General features: G+C 42.1%; 1 protein-coding gene across 2 annotated transcripts in view; it reads left to right on the top strand.

Moving 5' to 3' along the window:
• Nucleotides 1–22142, top strand: part of parp8 (poly (ADP-ribose) polymerase family, member 8) — a 470797-nt gene that overhangs the window by 110094 nt on the left and 338561 nt on the right. The window lies entirely within an intron of this gene.

Raw genomic sequence — 22142 nt, 5'->3', positions numbered from 1 at the left:
GCCAGTGATGCCCACTACCCATGAATGAATAAACAAAAAGCTTGGGCTAGCTGGGCATGGTCAGTACTTTGTCTGTTGCGAACAGCCGAAGGGATGTGCTGTTTGATACGATCTGCCAGTCATTGAAACGTACGGCCTACATACCTGGCATCACGGTAGCACTGAAATTCATATACAACATTATTCATTTTTGTGATAGTAAGACATCTTTTTGGCTTGACGGCAGCATCCTGTTAGTGGAGAGTACCGCTCGTGTTGCTACTGCATAGTAGCAGTGCAAAACAGATAGCCTCAATTTCTCACTCAAATTTTTGATGTGGTGGGGGTGGGGTAGGGAAGTGCTCCTCCAGGCACCACAAGGAAATCTATTGCCATGACTTCTCAGTACGTCAGTATCTTTACAGTGCAGAAGGAGGCCATTCGGCCTATCAAGTCTGCACTGGCTCTCTGAAAGAGCATTCCACATAGTCCCACTCCCTTGCCTATCCCCGTAACCTTGAGTATTCTCTCTTTTCAGGTCGCAGTCCAATTCCCTTTTGAATACCTTAATCAAATACCTAGATTGAACCTGACTCCACCACCCTTTCAGCAAGTTTGTTCCAGACTATAACCACCCTCATCACATTTACTCCTTTTGCCAATTATCTTGAATCTGTGCCCTCTAGTTCTTGATGTTATCTTGAGTGGGAACAGTTTCTCACTATTTACCCTGTCCATACCCGTCAGGATCTTGAATACCTCTATCAAGTCTTCTCTCAGCCTTCTTTTCTCCAAGGAAAAGAGTCCCAACCTTTCCAATCTATCCTCATAGCTACAGTTCTTTATCCCTGGAATCATTCTTGTGAATCTCCCCTGTACTTTCTCCAATGCCTTCACATCCTTCTTCAAATATGGCACCCAGAACTGGACGCAGTACTCCAGATGAGGCCTAACTATTGTCTTGCACATGTTCAACATGACATCATTACTCCTGTACTCAATGCCCCTAATAATAAAGCCTAAGATACTATATGCTTTATTAATTGCTCTCTCAACTTGCCCTGCCACCTTCATTGACCTATGTACATATACACCAAGGTCCCTCATTTCCTGTACCTCCTTTAGAGGCTCTCCCTTTATTTTATACTGTCTCATCATATCTTTCCTGCTGAAATGAATCACCTCACACTTCTCTGCATTGAACTTCATCTGCCGCTTGTCTGCCCAATTCACCAACATGTCTATGTCCTTTTGAAGTTCAAGACTATCCTCATCACAGTTGACAATATTTCCAATCTTCGTATCATCTGCAAATTTTGAAACCATGTCCAGCATACCGCAGTCTAGGCCATTAATATATATCAGGAAGAGCAAGGGTCCCAACACTGACCCTTGGGCAACTCCACTACAAACCTTCCTCCAATCTGAAAAACAACCATTTATCACTACTGTTTCCTATCACTCAGACAATTTCTTATCCAAGTGCCTACTTTCCCTTTTATTCCACAAGCTAGAATTTTGTTCACAAGTTTGTTGTGTGGCACTATCAAATCTCTTTTGAAAACCCATATACACCAGTGTTTATGCTGAACTTATTTACCTAGTTTTGAAAACCTAAACAGTTCTAGAATTTTGAGAGAGAGGAAAGTTCTTTGATCTTATCATGAGCAAGTTATAATTGTATTCATCAAGTCAATCTTTAATGGGAAACTGCAACACAAAGGAAGCCTTGTTAGAATTGATGGATGTTCACCTAAATTTCACAATTATGATCAAATTTTATTGAACTTCACTGTGCAATAAATCAATACCTCCATGCTCCTTGAAAACTAATGTATTTAGGTGGAGCTTAAAAATGTTTTTACATTTATTAGTGTTTTGATTTTTTTATTGAAGAGCCAGATGAATTAGTTTCTAAGGCCAGGATTTTCTGGCTCCATCATGGCGGGACTGCTGCCGGAGATTCGGCAGCCCAGCCAAAAGTCCATCGTCTTTTGGCGAAGGCTGGATGATCCCAGCGGCGGACAAGGCTGGAAAATCCCTCCCTAAAACTATTCTTATGTTCAGTATATTTATTTCTAAAGTACCATGTGCAATTCTTACAGTACTATAAGTATATTAACTTTTGGAAACAGCAGATTCGGGAACAAAATAAAATGTATATTTTAAGTAGCTTTTCTTCCTCTCCTGATTGCAACTGGCTACCTCCAGCTCCACCCTCCTCTACTTTCCTGTCTGCCAGGGTTTGTACCTGTGGGCTTGACGTCACTGATGCTAGGTTCAGGCAGAAATAAGGCCTATTATGCTTAAACGAGGTTTTGATGTTGAAATGGCCTGGGCCTCATGTCATTGAATGCTAGCTCTGCCAACCCGACACTCATCCACTCACCTCTGGTTAAAATTGAACTTACTGAGTCCAAATATGGGATAGCTGATAGGTGAGAGAAAACTCAATTGTTAACATGTTGAGGCCTTGTATGTCATTGTTGATAAACATGTGCAGCTGCAGGATCAAAATGAAAGGTCAAATCAGTGTCCCTGAATTTCCTCAGAGCCTGCAAGGCTGCCAAAATTGCAACTGGCATGGCTTTCACTCCGGGCTTCCAGGGACTCTGCTGAAATTCCCTTGATCTGGATATTTGTATGAAGTATATAGCGTACCTGCAGTTGGATACTCAATAGGTGGACTGCAGGGAAATAGGTCAGCAGCAACATAAAGTAAATTCTGCCAACCTCACTAAACTAGGGAAAGTTTATGTCAGATACCACCGATAAGACCAATTGATGAGTCTGATATCCGACAACTTTGAAAAGAATTCAGGAAAATGGGATTTTCTCAATTGCTGAGCTATTTTGCACAATCATTGCATGCTCCACACCTAAATTAATGAACTCTCCAACATATACACTGGCCGACTGGCTTATTCGCTGCTTCACAAGGATTGGATGGACATTGTTGAAGGTACCTAGCAGCACATTACCATTGACAAAATCACAATCTTAGGAAGTGCACATTTCAAAATCAAGCGTTCCTCAGATTTGCTTAATGAGTCAGAAATTAAGATGAAAAACAAGAAATTTGACATAATTTGAAAAGACAGATAGACATAGTGACATAAATTACATCTCTGTTAATGCCTCTTGCTTGAATGTGCTCTTATAGTTGAATGCACAATCACCTTAGAAGTTGCCCCAGGATAAAGCATTTCATGATTTACTGGGTTATTTGCATCCTAAGACTAGAGTGAGTGTCTATCCTTTTGGGAACATTCATACTCATGCCAGTCCATCTCCTCAAATTTGGAATTAGCATCATGCAAACAGGGTACAGGGGAAATAAGAAGTGGTAGCTTGAGGCCATCATTCAATGTAAAAAAAAGAAATAAATTATATCAAAGTTTAGATATGCATTAACTTTCCCATCAACATGTTACAGTAAAGATGCAGAGTGTCTAGATGGTGTACTATTTACACCTATATCTATTTAGAAACTTGTATCATCACCTTATGAGCTAAGTAATTGCTATGGCCAAAGGCCTGGACTGAACATTTGGAGCTATGAGTTCAAATCCCACCACAGTAGCTGAGGAATTGAAATTCAGTTAATAAATCTGTAATAAAATACTAGCATTGTTATTAGTGACCATCAAACACTGTATTGTCATAAAACCTACCTGGTTCACTAATGTTCTTTAGAGAAAGAAATCTGCTGTCCTTATCAACTCTGGCCTATTTATGACTCCAAACCCAGAATTGTGGTTGACAAATCCAGAAATGTGATTGATGCTTAACTGTCCTCTGAAATGGCTTAGCAAGCCATTCAGTTGTATAAAAGCACTATGAAAAAGTCAAATGAGATAGAACACGGCACCAACCTAGGCAGTGGACATGATAAAAGTACACTGAGTCCAATCAACCTTGCAAACTCCTCCTCACCAACATGTGGTACTTGTGCCAAAATTGGGAAAGCTGTCCCACAGACTAGTCAGGTAACAGCTTGAAATAGTTATACTCAGCCAATGTTCCAGACTTCTCCATCACCATCCCTGGGTATGTTCTATCCCACCAGCAATACAATCTCACCACAGCACAGTGGGATATGGTTGAGAGGGAGTGGCCCTGGGAATACTCAACATTGACTCCAGACCCTACAAAGTCTCACAGCATCAGATCTAACATGGGCAAGGAAACCTCCTGCTGAGTACCATCTGCCACTGTCCTTCAGCTACTGCATTAGCACTCCTCCACGTTGCACACCACTTGGAAGAAGCACTGAGCGTAGAAAATGGGCACAGAATGCACTCTGGACAGGGGAATTCAATGCCTATCACCAAGAGTGCATCACTACTGACTGAGCTGGCCAAGTCCTGAAGAACATAGCTGCCAGGCTTGGCCTGTGATAGATGTTGAACCAACAAGGGTGAAAAACCTATTTGACCTGGTCTATCTGTCACAGATGCATCTGACCATGATACTTTTGGTCGAACTGACTAACACACAGTCCTTTTGGAATCAAAGTGCTTCCTTCATACTAAGGTGTCCTCCATTGTGTCGTGTGGTGATACCACTGTAGTAATTGCAATTGATTTAGAACAGCTCAAAGATGGGCATCCATGAGGCAATGTGGACCAGCAGCAGCACAGCAGAATTATATTTAACCATATTTTGTAAACTCATGACCCGGCATATCCTTTATTAATACCATCAAGCCAGGGACTAACCCTGGTTCAAGAAGGAGCATAGGAGAGCATCTGAAACAAAAACAGAAAATGCTGGAAAAACTCAGCAGGTCTAACAGCATCTGTGGAGAGAAAAAAAAAAACAGAGTTAACATTTCAAGTCCTTATGACTATTCAGGGACCATGGTGCCCCTATAATCCAGCCCAATGAAAAAGTCTCCACTGTCTGCCAACATACCCAGTACCAAGGAAGATGCTTGTAGTTCTTGGAAGCAAATCATCTCATTCCCAGAACATTGCTGCAGGAGTTCTTCAGGGTAGTGCCCGAAAGATTCAACCATCTACAGCTGCTTCATCGATAAGGTTAGAATAAAGGAGGTTCACTGATGATTGCACAGTGTTCAGTAGCATTCACAACTCCTCAGGTAAAGAAGCAACATGCAGCAAGACCAGGACATCATTCATACCTGGGCTGATAAGAGGCAATTAATTTTCAAGGCACACAGTTGCCAGGCAATGTCCTGTTTCAACAAGTGAGTATATAACGTCTTCCTTTGATATTCAGCAGTCTGCCATCACTGAATTCTCTGCCATCAACCTCTGAGAGACACCACTGACCAGAAATTTAACTGGACCAGTCATATAAATGCTGTGGCTACAGTAGCAGGTCAGAGGCTGGGAATTCTGTGATGAGTAACTCACCTCATGACTTACCAAAACCTTTCAACTATCCACAAAGCACAAGTCAGGAGTGTGATGGATCCATTTGCCTGGATGATTGCAGCTCCAACAACACTCAAGATGTTCAATACCCTGCAGAACAAAGCAGCTTGCTTGATCGACACCTCAGCCACGATCTCAAAGATTCACTCCGTGCACCACCGACACATAGAGGTTGCAGTGTTTACCATCTACAAGATGTACTGCAGCAACTTGCAAAGACTCCTTTGACAGCACTTTCTGAACATACAATCTCAACTCCTAGAAAGAAAACAATAGCAGACACGTGGGAACACCACCACCTGCAAGTTCCCCTCCAAGTCACACACTATCCCGAATTGAAACTATGTCACCCTTCCTTCATTGTCACTAGGTCAAAATCCTGGAACTTCGTCCCTAACAGCACTGTGGGTGGACTGCAGTGGTTCAAGGAGGCAGGTCACCACCACCTTCTCAAGGGCAATAAGAGATGGGCAATAAATGCTGGCCCAGCCAGTGATGCTCGTATCCCAAGAATGAATATTTTAAGAAAAATACCAGTGACCTGCAGATACCTGCCGGTCATCATTTGCTAACTTGCTGGCACATTTGATTTGAGTTTTGTTCTACTGTCTCATGGGCAGCAGCCCTCCGATCAGTCCTGAAAGCACAGGAAGGCAGTTGGAAGGGGGCTAAGTGAAGGTTAATAAATCATGGAAAGTAGGGAAAGCAGGAGGGGTCCACAATTTTTGGTGGTGGTCTCCAACAATCCCTTTTAAGGACAGCTGGTTAGGTCATGTATAGACCCGATTTCCCTGAACACAGCCATCTGATACTGTATGGAATATGCACATGCCTCCCATCTGTCATTGCACATAATTAGGTGCTCATTTTCAACTTGTAAAATAAGCCTATTCAACCCTAATCTCAACCCTATTCTAAACCATAATGCTGTTATTCAGATAACATTGTCTTTACTTGATTCACGGAGTATAATTCTTTCAAATCTCTTTTAAACAGAAGAAGTTTGGTCATGTCACTACCAGTTGTGCTTGGAGTTGCACCATTCAGTTTAATGGAAATTAATGGGGTAGAAACTGGTATATTTCCTCCACACCCTTTTCCATTCCCATGATTCTGAATGGTTCTGGAAACTAATCTATACCTCCAAACTCTGCATATTCTGCAACTTTTTTCTTAAATTTTCCTTATTTTATAGGCATCGCAAAGCTACCTTTTTGCCCTCATTCACACCTCTTTGACTCCTTAATCCAAGATCCTCACATTCACCTTATTGTGAACTTTTAGTGCAGTTTTGTGAAAGGTTAGCAGGTGATGGTTCTTTGATGTGGAACTGATCGATTTGTTACCTCCAGGCTATGATTTATATATTCTATGGGACAAAATGTTCAGTTGTTTAGATTAGCTGAGTCAGTGCACAGTTGGGAAGGGTGGAGGTGATGTGATGCTGAAGTGAAAGTAAGGTAGTTTCCATAGGCCTACACTTTAGTTAGGCTAAATGTCAAATTTGACAGTTTAGTTTTACTTCCCATTTCCTGCAAGTCAGTATTATCACAAAAACCTAGCTCCATATCACCACTGGTTTTGATGTCACAGGTGCCAGCCCAGGAAAGAGTGGTGGAATCTGCTCCTGATGATCTCCGCAATGGCACCTGCCGATTTCCCTGCCTATTTGGGCATCCCATGCATGCAGTGGAAGCATGCACAGTGGGCAGATTGTGATGGCAGTCAGCATGTAATGCTGACTTGCTGCCTAAGTTACCATTTAGATGTTATTGGCCTTGTTGACGCCCCTCTCTTTATTACAGAGCTGACCAGTTATTCTGCTGTATGAGGGACCCTCCCACCAGTGCTATTTAAAGGCATCAACATTCAACTTTTAGTTAATTTTAAATTAGTTCAGTTAATTTTGATGATTACTTGCTGCTGCAGAGTTAGTGGAAGTCCTGTGTTGTTGGAGCAGCTCTCAAAAATTCTCTCAGTCAGAAGTGAATGGTGCTGACCTTTCGAAGGAATTGTGTACATTTGAAAAGCCTCTGAGTACATCACTTGCTCCCAGTCATGGAGGCAGTCATTGCAGTCCCTCTTGGGCTCAGCATCGGGGGGAGAGGAAGCAGAAACAGCAGAGAGGTGGAGGAGGAGGGCTTTCAGCAGGACATCTTACACATATAGAATCTTCAGAGAGCACTTCTCCTACCTCCACCAAGAGCAGTAACTGAAGTGACTATACTTCACCAGGAAGCTGTGCCACCTCCTCCAACTGGATCTACAGCCTCGGAGCAGGATAAGGATGGTGCTGTCAGTGGCTATGAGGGTCACCATGGCCCTCAGTTTCTTGGCCAGTGATTCCTTCCATGTGGTGACCTTACCAATATCTCTCAATTTGCCTTCCATCCCTGCACCTGGGAGATCATCAAGGTCCTGTACACCAGGAAAAGAGATACATTACCTTCTCTCTAAACAGAGAGAATCAGCAGAAGTGGGTATGTGACTTTTCCAGAATAGTGGGCTTCTCCATAGTGTAGGGAGCCCTCGATAACACACATGTGGCCCTGAAGGTGCCGCATCTCAATGGGGAAATGTTCTGCAACCGTGAAAAGTTCCACTCCCTGAATGTGCAGTTGCTGACATCTGAAGAAAGGACAGCAGGCTTGTGCACCATTCCCCTGAAGCAGCATCTTAGCGAAGCTAGCAACTTGCTGGAGGACAGGCTGAGGGGCTACTGTGAGACCCTGCAAGCCCTTTTAAGCCCTAGTATTCTCAGGCATGATGACAGCAAGGCACTAAGCTGGGCTTTCAGGGTAACAAGCAGAGATCTCATGACCTTAGTCAGAGTTTTCATTGCAATATTGAGTCATGGGGGCTTCTGCCTGTGCTGCAAGGGAAGCTGAGACATTGGCCATCAGACTCTGCACGGCTGGGTTTGCAAAGTGTTCTCATGGAGGTAGCCACCATTTCCATGCCTGACAGGAAGGCCTCCAAGCCCTGCACAAAACCTTGTGCTAAGCTGGGGCCAGAGTCCTCATGCTCCTTGACAGTGACAGCAAGCTGTCTGACAAACCTACCAATGCACTGAGAATTTCATTGTGTATGTCCATCAGCATTCTCTTGTGCACCATCCCATTGCAGTGTTCATCTGTGACCTTGCCCTCTGGGGTGATGGCACACATCCTATCTTTTCCCCCAATGTGGCTGCAGCTCACTTGTGCCCATTTACTCACAACATGAAGATCCCATCTCTATGCTACCCTCTAAAGATCATGTGGTGCCAGTATCTGAGCTAGTGACTGTGGCTGCCGGATCAAGTGAGAATGCTTCTTCCTCACAGTTCTCCACTTTCGCTGGACCTTCATCCTTAGGCATCACTGACTGGCCAAGTGGCAGTCAGTCCTTGGTACCTGAAATGCATGAGGGGAGAGTTGGGGTGGGGGAAGGAGATGGGGTGAGTGTGGGTGGAAAGCAAAAGGAGCATGATTACGCCATCTGTAGCTTTTATATTATACAAGATTGCAGGATAGGGGTGAAGTAGGATTTCAGAAAGAGCATAAGGCAGGAACATACCATCATCCTGCATGGCTTCAGTGACACCAGTTGCCACGCTGCCAGTGATGCCCAACTCTAATGCCAAGCACCATCTACTCTAAAGGGGTGAGGAGGCGCAACCGTGCCTGTCTCCCATTGGTTCTTTGCTTCTTTCTCCTTTTTTCTGCAAGAGGGAGGGATGGGGGCTCATGAGTGTGTTGCAATGCATTTGGGTGCTGAATTGCCATTGCTGAGTAGTTGGAGCAGTAAGATGTGAGTGTGAAAGTTGCGGCACTGCTTAGTGTGTGAGGGGGAAGCATGTGAATATTAGGCCTGAATCCTGATTGCTAGAGATTGCTGATGGGTGAGTGATGGGGGCTGGGGTGTGGTGCATTGAGCAGTGCGACAGGTTGGTGCTGCAATTGGTATGATACAGCATTTGAAGATGCATTCACTGACCTTAATCACTCATATGATGCCATTGGACTTTCCTAGCATTGTATCCAGGTCCTCAGAACCAGACTAACATAAACCTCTGTGGCTGTCTGCTCCCATTACCCTTGTAGTGAATGTCTAGAGGGCCTCCTATGGAAAGTTGATTTCTCTCCTCTTTTCCACTTCCTATACTAAGGCCTCCAGTGCTGTACCTGAATCTAGGAACTCTCCCTGGCCTGCTGCTCCACCACTCTTGTTTCTTCTTGCTTAGAATCCTTTTCCCAGTCACTTCCGGCACCTACTGCAGCCAGAATGCTATTCTCTTTATGAGGTACAGACTGACTTTAAGAAGTGCAAGCTAACTTTAATTAATGCTATCCTCACAGGAAACAGGGCTCAGGAAGCATGCAGCAGCACTTTTCATGCTGGCCTACACACCACAATCCTGGAGATAAGCAAGCAGTAGATTGCTTGCTGCCTACATCACTTCCATTAGATGCGGGGTAATTGTACATCATGATCCCTGCATCCACTTATGGGCCTTATTGAACTTTTCCCTATGTTTTCATTAAATGTAATAATTTTTCACATTGTTGGATTGTTTTTTTATGAAAATACTGTTATTACCCTGGTTTAACATTTGGTATAAGTAATAGATTTTCAATCACTAGAGTCTCCTAAAGAATAGCCGCTGTTAAGATGCAACCATTTTCTGACATTGTCTGGCAAAGTATCCAGGATAATTAAATTGCCATTATAATATTATAAACAATGATTCCCTCTGTTTTTTGTATTTATCATTGTTCTAAATTAAAACACTTGCTTATTTTGAAATGTATATCTTTCAGTACAGGTGTTGTACAGGCTTACAAGTGTTAAACTTCAAGATGTTATATTCCAGGAGTGAGGTGGATTAAGAATGAGTGCTGCTATGAACCTTGATTGCAGTTTTTCTTCTGTCATTGCCATGGGATTTTAGAAGAAATTCGGTATTTTTTTTTTCCTTTTCTCCTTACACCTGTGTTTTATATTTGGGACTTCCAGTTACCTGCTCTCTGGAACGGGAAGTGGAACCAAAGGAAAGATGGGAGAGTAACATTTAGGGAAGCGAAGGGGAAATCATAATGGCAATGGGATAGTTGTCTTCGGGTTAAGGAATGTAAGGCAGCATTTAAGTAACCTAAATGGAAAGAGACCGTTTAGAACTCGGGATCCCAATTATTATTTTTGTGATTGGCTCTGTTGTGTCCCTCCAATCAGGATATTTACACAATCATCATTATAAAAATAATTCACGTGTGTTTTCAGTTTGAACTAAAGAATGTTCATTGACTGAATTTCCAGCAATCATTTGCAACAGAAAGAGCAGATGAAGTCCTCTTACACTTTGCAGTTATATTGTTAGAAGTTCTGATAAGCATAGTAAGAACAAAATCAGAAACAAACTTCTCTTTCCCTGGTGTTAACAAGATGTTTGCCTTCTCTGTGATGTGCATTAATTCCACAAGGATAATTTGTACTAAATAGTGTAGTGAAATGTCCCAATTTGCCTCCCAGTGGGAATGGATACTGAGCATGTGTTAGGGAAGGTGAAAGCTTGGTTGAAGCTTTAAGTTTTGAGGAATTCCTTGAAATTGGGCTGAGACATACTAAGGTCAAAAAGACCCCCAAATGACTTGAAACACAAGAACTAATGTAACAGTTTAAAGCATATGTTGAACTGGAAAATGAGTGCATTCAGATTAATGAAGAAATAGTATATCACACCTGGTTAACTATTGGTATACTGCATAGCAACAAATAAGCAGATCAAAGAATGCAGGTGCTGAAGCAATGAGTGAGCTGGGGGAGTTTATGCAGGGGTGTAACTTGTGAGCCTAGAGAGGATGGCACAAGTGATTTTGAGCTGAATTTTCTGGCAGGAGTTGGGACCCCGCTGTTGGGCCACATAGTGGCCCCACACCTGCTCAGTTCATCAGCACACCCACCAGTGCACCGTTCTGAGAGTGGCCTCCTAATTGGCCACCTCTGCAATCAAGGCCCAATCAGAGTGCGTGCAGCAAAGGTTGGCCAGCAACTCCACTGGGAGAGGTGAGGCAGAATGGTAAGTGTGTTGAGGTACCCTTGATTGCCTGCAGCAAATTCAATAAAGAAAAGGGTCTAAAGCTGGTAGGGGAATCAGAGTGAAGGGGAAACACATCCACAGAATTGGCTTCAGGCAAGGTTGTGGCCTGTGATCCTCCCGGCACCATTGTTGCAGCGTGGAGCCTCTTGTTCTGATGGAATCCCAGGCCTGCTGCTGGAATGAGGCCTTCAGTGAGCTGCTGAGCACCACGCATAGCGAGGAGTGGGAGGGGGTTGTCAGGGTTGGAGTCTACACCAGTAGGAAACAACCACACTGCTGCAACTTGACCATAAATGGGACCTTAATTGTCCCTAGTTTTCTGCCTCTCACTGTGGAGTGGGCAGCTGTCCCTGTCCCAGCCACCCCTGGGAAATCCCCCTGGAGGCAGGAATGCAGCAGGGAGCTGTCCCAGTGTCGCTTTGCACTATTTTTCTGGAGCCCCTGCTTCCAACCCTGTCTCCATAAGACTGGGAAATTCATCCTTTTGTTCGTGAAGTAATAAAAGCACACATAAGAGTTTAAGTTGTGAATGCAACTATAAATAAGTGGTCCTGCTGATGTAAGTTCAGTTCATGGCCGACCAAGGTACTAATAGTTGCATACTGTCGGCCTTAAGCTGAGGAAGTGATTACAAAGAAGAATAGAATTGGAGTCAATGGAAAGATCCTGTGATCTTGTCAGTGATGAGATGGGCTAGAGTTCTGGCTCATCTAGAACTTGATATTGGCAGGCAATCTCTCAGTAACAGTCATGGAGCTAAGAGTGGTGGTGTGATGAAAAAGTGGGCATTATTACCATATATATGGAAGTTGGTTCCATATTTCTCTTACTTGGTCACCTCTTTGCCACAATTACTTACATATGGTGTTTCTTCATCCTTCATTATTGTTGGTTACTTTTAATCTCTTATTCCTGCTGCAATGGCATAGACTTCTAATAGGTTGAAATGCTATTTAATTCCTTCTAAAGACTTTCAAAATGTTAGAGTCGTTGCATTATAGAATGACACAGCACAAGAGAGGTCATTCAACCCCTCATGACAATGCTAACTCTTTGAAAAGCTATTCAATTCAGCCTTCTCCTCTGCTCTTTCCCATGTATTTTCACTCACTCTATTCCAATATTTAGCACCGTGATTAGGAAACAAGTTCTGGCTTCTGAAAACTTGGCTGACATCCAGAAGCGTACATGCACCTGTTGTGTGTGGACTGGCCTTCCATTCCTCCATCCCTTTAAATTTTACTGATGCAATTTTGCACTCTCATCACTAACATGCTAGAATACACACTCAACCAGGGTCTTTGGTTAACCACCTGAAAATTTGATTGCTTTTCCAAGAATTTTTAGTGCTAGTTTTAAAGCAGATGCCCACCAGTACATGAAAATTGGGACCACTGTGCCAGAAATAACTGATATAGATCCATATCTAATAGCATAATACGCTGGATAGACCAGCACCCTTTGCCAACAACATGTCTAATTAAATGATGGTTTATTATTGCCAAGTTGAAAAATAATCATTTAAATCTTGACATGTTTTCTGTCGACATAGTCTTTTATTGTAATGCATTTTGGGATGAAGAATAAGCTAAGTTGTACAGGAGCAGAAACAGGGTTCACGTGCTCAACTCTTAGATGACAAGATAAGTTGATAAAGCTCTTAAAAAAAACATATGGCATCCCTCACTTTTAATAATAGAGGAATAGAGAAAAGTTAGGCTTCGGCTAGACTGGTACCACACTTTAGGAAGAAAGTCAAGAAGATATTCATCAACATCCTGGGGGTTACCGTTGACCAGAAACTGAACTGGACTAGCTGTAAAAATACTGTGGCTGCAGGAGCAGGTCAGAGGCTAGGAATCTTGAGGCAAGTAACTCACCTCCTGACTCCCCAAAGCCCGTCCACCATCTACAAGGCACAAGTCAGGAGTGTGATGGAATACTCTCCTCTTGCCTGGAAAAGTTCAGCTCCAACAACACTCAACAAGCTCATCACCATTCAGGACAGAGCAGCCCACTTGACTGATATCCCATCCACCACCTTCAACATCCAGTCCCCCCACTCCAATAAGATGCACTGCAGCAACTCACGAAGGGTCCTTAAACAGCACCTTTCAATCCCACGAACCCTACCACCTAGAAGGACAAGGGAAGCAGACAGATGGGAACACCACCAGCTGCAAGTTCCCCTCCAAGCGACAGATCATCCTGACTTGAAACTATATCGCCATTCCTTCATTACTGCTGAGTTAAAATTCTGGAACTCCCTTCCCAACAGCACTGCGAGTGTTCATCCACCACACAGTCTGCTGCAGTTCAAGAAGGTGGCTCAGCACCATCTTCTCAAGGGATAGGTGAGCAATGCCCTCTCCCATGAATGAATAGCTAAAAGAAAAGAGGGTGCATAGGAGATGTACTAGCATAGTACCAGGGATGAGGAATTTCAGTTACATGGAAGCTAAGGGATTGCTCTCCTTAGAGCAGAGATGGGTAAGGGAATATTTAATAGACGTGTTCAAAATTTTGAGTGATTTTGATAGGGTAAGTAAGGAGAACCTGCTACTATTGGCAGATGAATCAATAATCAAAAGGCATGAATTTAAAGATAAAGGGAGGTGAAGAGGTTTTTATTAATACAGCCTGTATATTAAAACCAGAATATGCTATCTGAAGGGGCAAAGGAAACAGATTAAATGTTAACTTTCAAAAGGGAATTAGATAAATACTGAGAGGGGAAAAATATACAGAGCTATGAGGAAAGAGCAAGAGAATAGAACTAATTGAATAGCTCTTTCAAAGAGCTGGCACAGACTTGATGGGCCAAATGGCCTTCTTCTGTGCTATTTGATTCCTTAGTTCTCAGTTGCACTTTCTAAATAGATATTTCTTACGTTTTCAGGATCCTTTTAATGATGCAAAATAATGACATTCATATTTGATTTATCTATTTTTGGATTTATATACACATAAACACAGTGTTATCATTTGTAAACCAGTAGCAAATGGACAGTGGGTGCTTTCCATGCTGTTAAACATTGCAGAATTTATTTTCGAATGCTGACAAGGCTGTTTAGTTCTTTTCAAGACTCTTCACTGAAAGCACTTTGGCAGACTTGCAGTCCTTTTGTGATGTTCTACAGCTGTGTTGCTATTGGCAACAGCTTGCGCTGTTATTAATCACTCTCCCCTTCACTTCCCAGTGGGATAACAATGCCCTTATAATAGGATGCTTTTATTTTTACATTTTTGCCCTCATTTTATTTTCTTTCTCTGATATCTCACATTCCATATAGCTTTTCTCTGAGCACATGATGAACTGTTTAGGGCACAAGCACCAACAGTGATGCTAATTGACTGCTCACTGGGGTATGTACAATAAATGGTAGATAGGGAGTGTTGACTTTTTCCCCTTGCTTAAGTGGATTGGATTGAGGTGTTCATCCTGTAGACCAGGAGAGAATAAACCTCGCAAGGATGCTAAAACACGAGGAATGATTTAATTTCAATGTGGATTCATGTGTTTGTCCTATTTTGCCTGATGATGTCAAAAGAATGCCTGAATTTCAAGGATGACAATTTTACCTGCTATTGGGGAAGGCTCTAAGCTGCTACCCATGATGACTGCTGCCCTTATGATCTACATCTATGCAGGTACCTCTGAAACTTGATGCCATGATGAAAAAGGTAGTGCTCATCTATGATGCTTACCAAGAATGAAACCACTCCATAACCTCAAACTGTGGAGAGAGCAAGAGAGAATAGATCATGTGATTGTGGGAGCAGATCACTTGCAACATGAGCAAGTCAGACCTTGGCTTTCAAATGGACCACACTGCAGGAAATGTAAAACTATTACCTAATCTTAATGACTAAAAAGTAGAAAGAGCAAAAAAACATAGTACAAAACTGAAGGGCCGATAAGGAGAAAATACTGAAGAAGAAACTGGACAAAGAATCCAAAAAGTAGGAAACAAAATTAAAGAACAAGCGACTGCACACATTGCAGTCATTCAAATGTGCACAAGCTCTTCAAACAGAATTTAAGCAAGAACAAAGGAAAGGTGATGAGGAAAAGCAATAAAAAATGAAATGAGTTGAGAGTTGTAACGTGATCATCATTCCTTGGCTCTCCTAACTATATAGGTTCTGAGAGCGTAGTGTTAACCTGAACAATGGTTCAGTGTTTTATATCAAATTTACCCAGACTAATGTCATGATTCACTCGTTTAATTGTTGAAATCATAGGTCAATAGTGGGACCTCATCTCTCTTGGAATAGGTGTAATCTTCCCACTCTTAGGAAATTTGTGCTTACAGAAAAGAATATGCATTCATTGCTACCTTTGCTTATGAAGAGTTCAGCAAAGTCTGGCTTTATCGTAAACTTTCAGACTGTTGAAGGGCAGCATTACTGGAAATATCAGGGCAAACAAATACTTCCCTGTCACGTTTGATTGCATCAATCTGTTCTGGTACCAGCTGTAAGCTGTTCAAATCTGTCACCGTTATGAGACTGCTTTCCTCTCTGCAGTATCATCATAGCCTTTCTATGTTTGATGTCGAGTGGCAGAACTCCACTGGATGAAGTCAGCATTTATTTTCAGTGAAATGATTCTCTTCAACATAACAAGTTTTACATAACATCACTCTTTCTGGGGGAATCACAATTGGGATTGTTCTCAGGTTTAAACATTATGGCACCAATCCATCCATGCCCAAATGTCTGAAAAATAAAATAAATTCCCTGCTGGTGTAAATGAAACTCTACCTGTTTGGAATGCTCAGGATTTTGAAATTGCTTTTGAATTCATTTCTGGACAGACTGATATAATGTACATAAAATGACATACATGGAATAAAAATTGCCCTAATTACCTCATTTTGTAAAATAGTCTACACATTTTGTAACACTGAGCACATACATTTCAATAGGATGTTTATCTAAATTTAATGTGTACATATGCTAATATTGCACAGAGTTATTTTACCCCATGTGAGATAATGCCTAGCAAGTGAAAATCTAAAAACACATCATGCATTTGCTTTAACAAGTCTGTAATTGTAAGCCTACAAACTAGCTAAAACTCCTGCGCTGAAGAAAAATAACAGGCAAAGAAAAAGCGAAATACTACAAGTGTAGAAGAATCTGGAATCTGGATCAAATCTGGAACAAGGAAACAGAAAATGTTACAACACTCAACTCCTCCACTTTGTCACCAGATCCTTAAACACTAATGTTTCAACTGTGGACACCTCATCAGAACAGTTATCAAATATTTTCCCGCCACACATGCTGACTGACCTGCTGTGTGTCTTCAGAAGAATATCAAATTTGTCTTTTGTTATGGAGAATTCAACTTGGGGGAAAAGGACCTGTGGTTTTGGCTAATCATTTGGAAATAGACATATTAACAAACTCTAATTTTGTTTTGAAAAGATGACAATTTTCATTTATATGGTGCCTTTAATGTAGTAAAATATTCCAAATTGGTTCCTGGATATGTGATTTGACAAAAGTTAACATTACTCACAAAAAAACTCAGATGATCGGACTTTCTGGACTTTTCTTTTACCTTCTGAAACCAGTTTGGGTATTACTTTTGTGAGTTTGCTTAATTTTTCATTCACTTTTACTTATGCTTTTAGTGAGATTCTGATCAGGGAAAACTGAGCAATCGTAGAGGAAGAACTGTGCTGAGAGGAAGAAGTCAAAGGGCATGTACTGTATAATTTGTGAAACAGGTGGCATAGAAATTGTGCTTTTGAACATGGCTTACAGGAATCCTCAGTACTTGGCCTTTTAATGGAAATGTTTCTTCTGCTGCGGTTGGAAATGTAAATCTGAGTTTTTTAGCCATTACCTACAATGCTAAAAAAGAAGCAGTCTGCTTAGTTGAGTTCTTCCTTTGTGAAACTGACAGATGTCTGTGACCCTTGTTGCACTGTCTTTGAATTCTACCTCAGTCACCTTATAGAATGCAGACTGAGGTAACGTAATGGAAAACCAAATAGCCTATGTTGAAAGTTTGCACGCTTGACCAAGTCTTTAGAGATTTATAGCCATCTTGTTGGTTTTTATTTTTATTGAAATTTTGCATGTTGAGTGAATGAATAACAGGAAAGGTGTAGGGAACTAATCATGCCTATTGACAGTTTCTCTCCCACCAGCATAATTTGCTTAATGCAATGATTGAGCAATTATAGAAATGTGAGAAATGTCCCACACTGGACAAATAGGAGTTGAAAGTTAGAGCTCTTTAGTCTTTTGATTGTTCTTGTTTTTGAAAGGCTACTCAGGTTGCTGTTTACTTTTGACTTCTGGTGGCTCTTTGACAAGAGATTTTGTTCTTGTTTATTATTGGTGATCCATAGTAAGTTCATTCCCAACAAAAACAGAAAAAGTTGTAAACACTCAGGTTAGGCAGTATCTGTGAAAAAGAAAAGAAAGACTTGCATTTTTTACAGCCTTTCACAACCATCGGATGTCCAAGTAACTTTACAGCCAATGAAGTACTTTTGAAGTATAGTCACTATTGTAATGTAGGGAACGCGGTGGCCAACTTGCGCACAGCAAGTTTTCACAAACAACATTGTGATTATGGCCAGATAATTTGTTTTTGTGATGTTGATTGAGGGATAGCCAGGGACCGGGGATAATCTCCCTGCTCTTCTTCAAAATAGTGCCATAGGATCTTTTATGTATAGTAGATATACTCAGTCTGGGGGGGTTTAATATTTTAAGCAAAAGGCAACACCTCAAATGACCAGCATGACTCAGCATTCCGACAGTACTGAAGTAAAATACTGTGGATGGTGTAAATCTGAAATAAAATAGAAATTCTGCATTTGCTCCCCGAGTATTGAACTGCCTTGAGTTTTCTGCTCAACTAATGAAATGGGACTTGAACCTACAACTATCTGACTCAGAGGCAAAAGTGCTACCAACTGAGTCATGGTTTCATGTGTAAAACCATCCTCATAACAGGGCTATTACTAATGAAATTTCTCAACCCAAACATCAATCCACTCCTTCCTTCCATACATTGAAACACCTGCACACCTATTGCTAGAACCTAGGGACGGTTTTAGGTATTGACTAACTGGCCACGACTCAGTAAAAAGTACACCAAATCGCTCGATTTTTGCTCCAGATGGGGGTAAGGAGTGGCGAGGGATGGGTTGGGTGCAGGATAGAGTCAGGCCTGCTAACTACAGAAATAGAGTGTAAGCTGTCACAGAGTCAGAAGAGGACTTCTTAGAAGGCCCACCTTGGTTCTCTGGGACTTCATTCCAGTTGTTTTAGAAGTTGTTTGGTCTTCTAGCACTCACCTCTTACATCCCCTCAGCCCCCAACTCCCTTTGCCCCTCATACTCACTATGCCATCTCAATGCCAACTCATGCCCACCACCTAGCCCCATGGCCACCATACCCTCCATGCTAACTCAATGCCAGCTCATGGTCCTCCTTGGCCCTCATAACTTCCATGCCACCTCCATAGCCACTCACCCAGAATCCACCGTGGGCAGACCTCAGAAACCATGTGGAGATGAAAAAATTAAATGTTTAGCACTCTAATACAAATAGTCGTTTGGTGGTGCGGAACTTGAGTATTGCTTAAAAACAGAGATGCTATCAAAGCTTTTCATCTTGCACACATCAGGATAGCTCAAAGAAATTATCAACAGTAATGGGGTAACAGTTCTCATGCAACATAAGTTGTTGTTCCCTCATTACTGTTGGTAATTTCTTACAAGCTATCCTGACTGGTATAAGATGAAAGCTTTGACTGTATACCTATTTTTCAGCCCTCACTCCTGCACACTTGATAGTGAAAAAAATCTCATTCATAGAACCTGTTCAAAGTCTTTAAATCCCCTCAAGTTGTTAAGCGCTTTTAAAAACAAGGAAACTTCTATTCAGAGCCCATATCAAAGACAGATAATTCTTTAATGGTCTCTTTAAGCTGTCAGTCGAGCTCAGAAAATCTGGTCCCTATGGTCAGAGTGAAAATACAAGCATCAGACAGGAGTCAGCTCCGCTTTGCTGGTTTTTCATGGTTTCATTTCTAATTATTGCGCTTTCAATATTCACACATTCTCTGTGTTTTGTTTCTGTTTTTTATTCCATTGATTTTTCTCATTAGTGCTCCTTTTGACTCTGTGAATATTGCTTCTGTTATTTAAACATCTCTTAATTACTTAATAGGGCATTAAAATTAATACTGTGCAAAAGCAGGCCATTCTGTCCATCAAACTTGTGCCAACTCTTTTGAAGAGCATTACAGTTAGTCACACTTGTCCAATCTTTCTCCATAACCCTAAAATACTTCTCCTTTAAATATATAGGGTTAGAATGTTATGAGTCAGTGAGCGGAGGTGAGGACCGCTCACCGACGCGTAAAATGACGCGCGGTGATGTTGGGGGCAGCTCCCGACATCACCACGCCTGATTTAAATTTTCAGGAAGGCAGGAGCGCAGCAAAATCAGCTGCACGCCCACTGACCTGTCAATGGCCAATTGAGGCCATTGGCAGGGTCAATTAAGTAATTAAAGGACCTGCCTGTCCAACCTTAAGGTTGGTGGGCAGGCCAGGAGCCCCAGCGGTTTCAAGTAGGCTTTAAAAAATTTTAATAAAGATTTTGTAAAAATTATGGACATGTCCCAACTCATGTAAAGGAATTTTTTTTCTATTTTTAATATTTTTGAAAGTAGAGGCGATCTCCCTGAGGCTGCACTTAGCCTCAGGGAGATGAGTGCGCTCTTTTGTGCGCTTGTGTGAAAGAGCGCTCTCTCGATTTTTGGAATCACCCCCCCCCGGCCCTCACAGAGAGCGCATAGCGATTCCTGCTGGATGTCACACTGGCTGTGCCTCAACTTCCCCCCCAGTGGGGGGAAAATTCAGCCCATAGATCCAGTTCAATTTTGAATGCTACAATTGAATCTGTTTCCACCACCGTATCAGGAAGTGTTAGGAAAGAGAGATAGTTTAAGTAAGTTATATTTGTATTTTTGGGTGTAAGGAATGAGTTTTAGCTTTAAAGTTTAAGTTTGATTTGCATTTCTGTGTCTGTGTTTTAAGAAAGGTCAAATGAAGTTTTAATTTCACTTTAAAAGCTTGCTTGCATTTCTAATGAGGAGTTTACAACTGCTATGAAGTAAAAGTAAATACGAGTAGAAAGAAGAGTGCTGTTGCCTACCAAGAGGTGGGGTGGGCGTGGGGTGGGAGGCAGATAGGCAGGTTGCTCCCACAGACATAAACAGAGGAATAAGAAACAGCAGTTTTAAGTTGAGTTAAAGCCAGGAATCAGAGAGATTGGACACTGGGCTAGGGACCTGTAGATTTCCCAAAAGAACAAAATGGTCGCAAGCAAAGGAAAATCCCAAAAATCCAGGAGAGTGGAAGAGACGAAAGTCCAAAGGAGACCTTGTAATCGAAGGAAGAATAGGAACGTGGGAAAAAGTCCTGTTAAGTGAAGTTAAGAGTGAGGGGCCATGTTCCGTTACATTTTTATTTATTTATTTATTTATTTTCTTATCTCTTCATTCCCTGAGGCAGCTCTGTGCCTCAGAGAGATTATGAATCTCTACTCGTGCGCATGCATGACATTCATGCTCAGCCCGCTTGCCCTCCTCCCCCCGCCCCCACACAGGCAGAGCTCAGTGCTGCCACTTGCGTTTCATGCTGCGTGGGCCTTAATTGGCCCGCCAATGTGAAATCGCGGTACTGTGCCGATCACAGGTGGTGATCGGCTTCCTGACCACTCCCGCCCGCTTCCACTGAGTCTGCCTGCCAAGGGCAAAATTCTGCCCTTGGTTTCAGAGTGTGGTGCATCTGACCACAGGGTCCCATAGGTTTACATGGACTGGGTACTTACTGTGTACATTAAAGTATAAGATAGCTTTTGTGACTTGTGTTATCCTTACAAATCTGTATATATCTGTAAAGGTATAGTTGTGGATGAAGGAATATTGTAAGATAGTTCATCCTTTCTTGTTGAATAAATATTTTATTCTTTTGTAAAAATGTTTATCAGCTGACTCCTGTGACTCTGTTCAGTCGCTACTCTCCATATATCTAAACCAGCAAATTAAAACTTAGGATGTATCAAGCTGGGTTCCACTCTGGGGTCAGGCTTATCCTGGGTTAACCTCAACTGGGGATCATAACAGGAAGTGCATTCTAATTCCTAACAACTTATTGGGTACATCTCGTCTCTGGTCCTTTTGCAGTTGCTTTTAATCTATGTCCTCTGGTTATTGACCCTACAGCCATTGGAAACAGTGGCCAGAATTTTCTTGTTGACGTGCGGGGCAATGACACATAGTGACGCGGGTGAACATCCCAATGTCACCGTGTGCCGTCGCGATATTTAGGTGGGTGGGCACGCGATGTTCTCCAATGCGCGCCCGCCAATAATTAATCAGCTAGTTAAGGCCCTTGAAGCAGCAATTGTCTGCAATTTTTTGGGGCCCGTGTGATCTTCAGGACGTCGCATGAGTTCAAGGGGAAGGCAGATAGGAGACATTTGTATAAACCTCATCCACGGGTGGGTAAGAGGGTTGATTGGGGTCGCGAGTGGTTTCTGTTAGATATTGCATTGTGAAAGTTACTGCTACTTGCCTGTGTGAGCAAGAATACTTCAAAACTCATTCCAGCTGCTTGGACAGGAGTAACAGCCTTC

Source organism: Carcharodon carcharias, chromosome 1 (assembly GCF_017639515.1).
Source record: "Carcharodon carcharias isolate sCarCar2 chromosome 1, sCarCar2.pri, whole genome shotgun sequence".
Lineage (NCBI taxonomy): Eukaryota > Metazoa > Chordata > Chondrichthyes > Lamniformes > Lamnidae > Carcharodon > Carcharodon carcharias.
Note: the sequence above shows the minus strand (reverse complement) of the source record. Positions and strands in the feature narration are given on the sequence as shown.